Source organism: Macadamia integrifolia, chromosome 4 (genome assembly GCF_013358625.1).
Source record: "Macadamia integrifolia cultivar HAES 741 chromosome 4, SCU_Mint_v3, whole genome shotgun sequence".
In the NCBI taxonomy this organism is placed as follows: Eukaryota; Viridiplantae; Streptophyta; class Magnoliopsida; order Proteales; family Proteaceae; genus Macadamia; species Macadamia integrifolia.
In genome coordinates, this window is record NC_056560.1 from 36,254,357 (window position 1) to 36,263,614 (window position 9,258).

The following is a 9,258-nucleotide window of genomic DNA, read 5'->3' on the forward strand; positions in this document are numbered from 1 at the left end:
GGGGGATGAGAAGACTACTGTAGAAGCCTACTTACTTGAACTTCAATCCTTGAATTAAAAACTTGATCGATTTGAAATACTACCAGCCCTAAAAACCAGATCTGGAATAAACCAAATCTAAAATTTCTAGGCCTGGAGAGAACAAATCTTGAAGAGAAACTTGCACTTGAAAAGAGATGCTCCAAAGCTTGGTTCTTGTCATCTAGATCTAAGCCTTGAATTAGTAAATTAGAATTACAACTTGAATAACTTGAATAGCATAAAAAATAAAAATAAAAGACAATGCATAATTAAATAAAACCAATTACAAAAATATTCAAAGCAAAAGCAAAGAAGAACTAAAATTAGAACTAAAGCATAATGAAACCTAGAGAAAAAAAGAGGAAGAGAGAAAACCCTAAAAAGAGAAGTGCTCACTCCCTCTTTGGTCGACTCTCTTATATAGGGAATGTGGAGGTAGTCCAACAATTTTAGTTTCCTAGTTTAGGAGATTTTTTGAGATTCTTGTTGATGAGGTGACAAATAAGAGAGAAAAGAGAAAAGAGAAAAGAGAGAAAATAGGAAAAAAAATAGGAGAACGTCCAAGTGTGGGCCCTTCTTGGACTGTGTGATGAAGTGGAGGGGAGAGAATGGAGAGAAAAGGAGAGAAAGTAGGGGAGAAAAGATCTCCAACGATTTCTCCTTCCTTTTTATTTTCCTTTTTTATTTTCTCTCCTTCATGCGTAAAAACCTTCTTGCACAATTTTCTATTCCTTACTTTCATCAATTTGGACAATCTTCTATTTTAATTTGAAATTCCATCCATGCCCCTTGTCTTTAAGTAGGTGGAAAATAGAGAATCTTCAACCAAATCTCCAAAAAATAGATCTTGTGTTCCACGCTCAAGGAGAGAGAGTGGCACCCAAGGTGGGCCCCTCCTTTGTTGGCATCTGAAATATTCTCTTATACCCCTAGGACAATTGTAGAATGGTTGGGCCGGCATCTCGGTTCTGTTGTGGTCCATTATTCTTTTTCTGACCCGAAAAGAATAATCAGTTGTATGGGTGCCAAAACGAATTTGTACTTTTAATGCAACATGCCCATCTTGCTCAGAATTTCATCCTCTTTACAACCATGAAAATAAACAGGACATCTTTTCGTGTAAAATTAGAGATATGGCACTCGATAGTCTCCAAGGTCTTTTAAATATGAAACCTACAAAAAGAGAGTAAAACCCGAGGTAGCTCCATTCTAAGTATGTAAAAATCCATGCTTTACTACCTAAGATTTCACACATCAATGTGCTCATCAAGCAAGAAAATTAGGAGACGAAAACTGTTGCCCAAGCTGGGATAAGGTGTTGCTACCTTCCCTGCTATTGTACTTGAAAAATTAAGGTGAAAATCCTAACCTTGTACTCTATACAGTAGGTTAATTATATGAAAAATAATTTTAGCAAGGTTTCCTAGGCATACAAACACATAAAATTGGGAATCTTGGACTGCATACTTCGGGATTGTCCAAAACTTAGTTACAGGGATTGAGTAAATTATGTTAGTATGTTTAGTTTGTATTAATTTGGTGGAAACATAATGATTGTGGTCTCTGTGACCTATTTTAGCCACAATTGGGATGAATTTGTAGGCTAAACAACCCAAGGTTGGGGAAAATGCCTATAGTCTAGGATTTTGGTAAATTTAGTTTCAAGGACTGAAATTGGCAGTGATAACATGCTATAAAGTTGCTAATTAGTAAATGTGCATTAGTGTATGATGTCTTGTATTCTGTCACAATTTAATCTAGGAAGTATCGGTGCAGGCGCCTCAACAGGCAGCACGGTGGTTCATATATTTGTAGCAAGAGTTTCTTTCTCTGTAATACAAGAAATATTGAGATGTGTGAGGATGAGCATTGTAACCCTATTCTCCATTAATAGTGAAGCAGGATCTCATCTCACCAAGGACATAGGCAATCTGACCGAACCGCGTATACCTATGTGCATTGTTTGTTCTTATTTTTTTGTTGTTTTCTGCATTGTTTTAGGGTTGCATTTCTACAATGTGTAGGTCTCATGTGGTCCCAGTAGGTCCCTACAGCTGAATTGAGAGCTGTAGGTGTGCAATTGGCCAACCCAAGACTTGAAATTGGGTTTGCATATAAGAGTATATATTTAATTATTATTATTCATGTAAATTGAAAAAAATATGTTTGTTGTCCATACTTTTAGGATAATTACAGCCCTTTAAATTATTCTCCAATTATCCTAAAGTTGAGAATAGGCTGTGCAAGCATGGGGTTTCCATTCCCTAAGCTGGAGACCTAACTGCAATGCTGGGTGGTGTTGTGGGTTGCCGACCATACCTTGGGACAATGCGTAGGCCTGCAACCATCCCAGTAACTTCTTATAAATAAGTATAGGACTTTGGAAACAAGAGATTCTTTCCCCAGAGCTGATTTTGGGTTTGTACATGGCCAATGTGGTGGCTTCTTTTGCTAGGAACCATAGGTTGGTTGTGCTTACCTGTGCACTGCTGGAATTCATCCAAGAAGGCCAAGTGTGGCATTGAAGACCATGATGGAGTGGGGTAAAATTACTTGGACTTGACTCCTATGGTGTGGGACTATCCACACACAAGAAAAGTACCCAGAGGAACCAAGTGGGTGTAAAACAGGGGCAGGATCAGCTAAGAACAATGGCAAGTTCAGCAGCTACTAGGAGCTAAAGTAAAACCTCCACCTGTGGGTACTTATGGCAGGCCGGTGCCCCTCTTGTTGGTGGGTGGTTTTCCAGAGGAAATGCCCTCTGCTTCTACTGTCTTTCTTACCCCAATCATCTGTGGGGGTGTCGGTGGCCAATCATTCATGATATTGTCTTGTTGGATGGATAGTTGGACAATGGCTGTGTGGGCTGAGTCAATATCCTGAATCTCTAGGTCTATTGGACTAGCATAGGTCAGCGTATGAGATAGATGCTAACATAGGTTAGTATTCTTATCGCTGGTTTGTGGTTGAGTTCTGGTGAGGGACTTCAACTGAATTTGGATTAAGGCTGTATTTGGATAGAATAAACTAAATCTAATATTAAATAATTGTATTAATATTTAGGAATGAAAGATACTTGGTGATGATATGCAATAACGGGAATTCAGCGAGTGGTTGATTGTGATTATTTTACGGAGAGTTTATATCTTTTGATTTTGAACGCACATATATTGACTTGTTTTCATGTTATGGATGTATTTTGTGTATATGTATTATTGCACTTGTGGATTTTGGATATCGTGATTGATGTGACTGTGGTTTTGTAGATGTGGATTATGATGTGGTGTATGATTGTAGTCATAGTATTGATGGGCTAAGGTACGGTGTGGCCGAGTGAGGATTCCGGTATTGTGGGCTTAGGGGTCAATATTATGATTATGATAATAGCTCTAGTAGTCTAGGGCATGGTGTGACCAAGGGGAGGATTCTAGTATCATGGATCTAGAGGTTAGAGATGTGGATGTATGGTTGCTATTGGCTGATATGGATTCATTTAGATTGCATTGGGCTAGGATCATATCCCAGTGCTATAACCCCTTGCCAATAGAGGGTGAGGTATTGGCTAATCCCACTCGGTGGTAGGTATTAGGGGACTACTATGCTTGGGTATGACGTATTGTATCTAAGGTAGGTACAACATGGTACAATAGACTATACGCATGGTTTTCAGATGGTGTGGTATAGTGTAATGGATGTGTGACTACCAAGGATTATTATTTAAGATTTGGTAGGGGGACCGAGGTTCTTTTCAGGACTAGTTGACGCTTGCTTGCAACTAGCTTATATCTCTTGAGCCCAACGTACTGGGGAGGGGATACCACCTACGTTCCTTATAGCACTTATACCCACATTTGAGACTTAGTAATTAGAATAGAATATATTAAGGGAAAATGGATCATGTGGCTATGCATTTATGGCATCGTATATTATAGATATTTCTGTGAGTAGGCATTAGCATCATGATTGGATGTGTGTGCTTGCCTACTCACCCATCATCGGGCTAGTGTAGCTCACCCCTCATGGATTTCTCTTTCTAAAAGGTGGAACCAGAGTTGAAGCGGACAAGAGTTCAGCAAAGGTTGTGAGGCTGTGTCTGCGAGACACTATGGAGTGGACAATTGTTTCCTTCTGATGTTGTGGTTTCTATTTACATTGAATGTATGATAATTATCTATGTAACTGTGGGTTAATTCAAATTGGGCATGTGATATTGTATTTATCATTGTAGAGAGATCTCCACTGGTAATATCAAGTTATGATTTTTATATGTACTCTAATTATGTTAGTGATGTTGTGGCATTGTGAGTTAGTTGACTGCTACTGAGATCCTAGTAGAGGTAGTCTAACTGGGTTGGGAATCCAACACCACATACCTTGGCCTATAGTTAAGGCAAGGTGTGACAGGGTGGTATCAGAGCATGAAGCTCTCTTTGAAACTCTCAATGCACAAGATCATAGGGTTGATGGTGATTATTAGGTGTTCAAATTTAAAACTACAAAATAAATGCGTAAGACATAGTGGACAAAGTAGGTGACTAGTACAGGTGCTCAAGCCGATAACGAAACATAATTTCATTAAAAGAGCATAAACTTTATATATAGAAATTACATACCAACTGGACAAAGAGAACATAAGATAAGAGAGAGAGAGAGAGAGAGAGAGAGAGAGAGAGAGAGAGAGAGAGAGAGAGAAAAGACAGACTAAGACAAGTAAAGATTCCACTAGAAAATAGACCTAATACAAACTAAGGCAAGTTGAACATAAATTGTGAGCATAAAAATAAACATAAACCGAAGCATTGATCACATGAGTCAGTCAAATAGGGATGTCAGGTGTAGTCAAGCTGCACTATTATGGTTGCTGAGAAGAAAATGATGGAGGCTGTTATGGGTTGTACTGTAGTGGCTTAAATTATGGTTGAACACCTAAGTATTTTGCCAAACCCTGGGCAAATGTCTCCAAAGTAGATACATGAGAGCTAAGAGTCTCCAACCTACTAGTAACCTGAGAATCCATGGAAATGACACTAGAATGTATATGTGAAAAGCCTCTATCCACATAGGACATTACATCCTACATGCTCCTGAGGAAGTGGAAAGGGTAAATGATCCAACTATAAAGTAAGTTGGAGGAGTTGGGAATGTAATAAAATCTTATTAGAGGTGGCAGTGGTGGAATAGTACCCTGGGGTAATGAGGAAGTATCCTAAGGAATCTCTCGTGGAACAATTACATGCTTATTTCTTCTCTATGTGTCCTCATGTTGGTTGTTCTCATCTGACTCAGGTCCTTCTTCATTTTCATTGTCCTCCACTATGTCCTGGTGCCCTTTCTCCTCAATGGGCTCCTGAAGTGGGTCAATTGTAGGCTCTTCCCCATCAGTGCCAGCTTGTAATCCAAGTGCATAATAGGATGGACCTATCAAATGGAGTAGAAGTCACTCCACTCTTTTTCTCATTAGTAAAGTTGATCCTAAAGTGTCGAAATACCTTAGTCAAGGTCCTTCCGTAGAATAACTGCTCTTCATTTGGATGGTGTAAGGGTAGCAACCAGAGATGGATGGGCTGTGCATCCCCATCCTCTCTCCTCTCTCTCTCACTGTCTTTTCACCTTCATGTGAGGGGGAGGGGTTCGAGTCGTGTGTGCTTCGCTTGCGGGCCCCACACTGTTGTATCTCCACTTGGAGATACATGGAAGCCTCTTTCGAAAGAGTGTAAAATTCATCATTTGAGACGGGGTTTTGATGATGGTTTAATTCGGGGATCAGGATCATGCAAATGGGGTTTGGAGTCGCCACCTAGGGTTATGGGCCTAGGACCTGAGGGTGGGCCTAATCCTGAGAAAAGGGCCCAAAATTTGGTCTGGTCCAGAGATTTGGGGTAAGTGTCAGGTTACAGAGTTGGGAAGGTGTTAAGCACCCAATTATTACTATTCCATATGCATGGCTAAGTTATCACACATATATACATTAATTGAATTCAATCTACTATATACACGAAGACAAGGTCTGTTTAAAGTCTATATTATGAAAAGTTGGTTGAGAAATTATACCTAAACTTAACCCCTGCTTCGGGTCAAGAGGGGTGGGCCCCTGATTGGTACCAGCTCAAACTGTCTTTCATGTTCTTCTGACTCAGGGAAAGATGGTCTTGACCTCCAACTTCCTTTCTTGAGAGATGTTGATTGTGATGGTATCTGGATAGAGTTTCGGCTAGGAATGGTTGCTTTCGGATTCGGACAGAGCTTCGACTAGGGAAGGCTATTTTTGGATTTGGATTTGAATAGAGCTTCGACTAGGGAAGGCTATTTCTAGGCTTGGGATGAGGTAGCACTCCGGCAGAGCTTCCGCTGGGGATAGGCTAAGGAGGGCTAGGCTGAGGTGGCATTTTGGCAGAGCTTCTGCTAGGAATGGCTATTTTTGGAAATATTCCAGTGACACTCAGATAGAGGTTCGGCTAGGAAAGGCTATTTCTAGGTTTGGGATGAGGTGGCACTCCGACAGAGCTTCCGCTAGGGATAGGCTAAGGGAGAGCTAGGCTGAGGTGGCACTTTGGCAGAGCTTCCACTGGGAATGGCTATTTCTGGGCTTGGGATGAGGTGGCACTCTGGCAGAGCTTCCACTGGGAATAGCTATTTCTAGAAATATTCCAGGGACACTCAAACAGAGGTTCGGCTAGGAAAGGCTATTTCTGAAAGGAAACGGGCTGACGAAAAATGGATTGAAGAACTCCAAAGTCTCGAAGAACACTTTGAAGATCTGAACAGAGTTTAAAATCTTAACAAAGATCTCTTCATAGACCCAAAGAACCTAAAAAAGGGGGGGTTTCTATCTCAAGAACGCTCAAGAACTCTCAAGAACATTCAAGAACACTCAAGGGAGGTGGCTCAAGAACATACTGTTTTTGGCTAAAAACTGGATCTAACTAAGAATTTGGATTGATGATCTTCAAGATTCCAAAGAACACTTTGAAGATCCGAATGAGTTTATCGATCTTGACAAAGATCGCTCCAAAGATCAGAAGAAAATCAAGAGGGGGAGGGGAGGAAAATTTCACTTTGATAGGGGATTCAGATGTCTGTTGGTCTCTTTTTTCCTAAGGGAGGGGGTATTTATAGTTTTTTTCATCCAAATAGGAGAGGGGGAATCCCTTTATCCAGTGGACGAAAGGGGGGCTCTTGCCTAAAGTGAAGAGATAGGATTTTTGTCCAACAGGTAAAGGGGGTTTGAAGGCAAAAATGGGTGGGAGGGCTTTTGTCCAGTAGGTAAAAGGGGGTTTTCAGAAAAAATGGGAGAAGAGAGAAATTTTAGTTGGAAAAAGGTGATTTTCAAAAAAGCGAGAGAGAGAAGGTTTAGCCAGAAAATATAGTTTTCAAAAAAGCTAGAGGAGAGAGAAGGTTTAGCAAGAAAAGGAAATTTTAAGAAAAGCGAGAGGAGAGAGAAGAATTAGCCAAAAAAGGTAGTTTTTAGAGTGTTTCAAGGTTATCTGGGCAGGTAGGGGATGAATTTTAGGGTGTTTAGGTTAGGTGAGATATTTTTCTAGGTTTCCTGCAGGACTGTCCGTGTGCGAGAAGGCATGATTTTTTGGGGATGATTGACAGATATCCGTCGGCCTGATTTTGACGTATCATATATTGTCAGAATCGTGTTTTCAAGCACTATTTATCTACATGGTCATCTTGACATGATTTCATCATATATGAAAAGTCAAAATTATACCTTCCTCTCTCCCACGCAGGGATTTCTAGGGTTTTGGGTAGGGGAATGTTTCCATTAGCATCTCTGTCGGTCAAAAGCCAGAAGTCACGCCCAAGATCCATATTTCATCATAGCTAGAGGAGGGTGATAAAACTGGGTGTCTAAAGAATGCCCTTGTTTGGCCGAGGCCTGTGCCAACAGCTGAAGGGCAAAGAAAAGAACAACCACATTTTGTCACCCGGAGCATAAACTGCCGTCATCTTGCTCAGTTACGATGGAGTTAAAAAAATGCAACAGATAATATCTCTAAAGTTTTAGGAATTACTTGGGCTACCAATTGGGGGAAAGGAATTCACTGCTCTTCCAATTCGACAAAAAAAGATTAGTACTTTGATCCTGATTCTTCCTTAGCTGGGCTTCGCATGTGCCAATTAAGGGAAATATGGTCTCCAGACTGGGTCTTTCAAGCCAATCTGGACTATCTAGGACTGATGGTTACAAGAGAGGAATTCGCTGCTCTTCCAATCTTGTAACAAGTAAAAAACGTTTGATGCTTGGATTTTCCTTAACTGGGCTTCACATATGCCAGTTTATGGATCTGAACTATGAGATCAGGCCACTCGGATCCGACTCAAAGAAGAAGGGCCTCCTAGGGCCGAGTTAACAACATTGGGCCACTTGGGGCCGAATAAAAGTGATTGGGTCACCTGGGGCCGAGTAAATGCAATTGGGCCACTTGGGGCCTGGTCAATAAGATTGAGCGGCCTGGGGCCGGATAAATGAGATTGGTTTGCCTAGGGCCGGGTTAATAAGATTGTGCCGCCTTGGGATGGGTAAATGCAATTAGGCCATTTGGAGCCAAGTCAATGAGATTGGGCCTCCTGGGGCCGGGTCAATGAGATTGGGCTACCTGGGGCCGGGTAAATTATGTCTTCTCTTGACTTTTACTTGATTCTTGATTTTTGGTTTAGAATTTGATTCTTGATGTTTATTTGGAAACTTTTGATTCTTGATGCTTGATCTGAAATCTTAAATTTTTTTTTCTTTCTTGTATAAAATGGGTCCCCTCCCCTGTTCATTCTTCATTCTAACTTTTCTAAGTGAAGTCAGTTCCTAGAGCCCTCTGGTTTTTCTTGAAGTTTTTCCTCTTGTTCTTGGTGTTCTTCATTTTGCTTTTGGAGTTCTTGAAGATATTCATCTTGTTCTTGGGGGAAGAGCTTTTTGGAGAATTTGACATTCTTGAGGGCTTTTATGTAAGTCTTTACATTTCATTCCTTATTTTGATCATCTTTTATTCTTGTTTTGTATTGTTTTTGCTTTTTACTGCTTCTCTTCTTTTATTATTTATTTATTATTTTCATTAGCATGAGGGGAAGGAACCGCCTACCTTGTCCTCCTATAGCCACCCAAACATGGTACAGTCCTGGCATAGGATGCTCCCTCGCAGGGTAAAGGAGATGATTGATGATACCTATCTGTGCCGGTTAATTCTTGTAGAGACCCAAAAGTTTAATCTGGCATTGGTGGGGGCCTTGATGGAG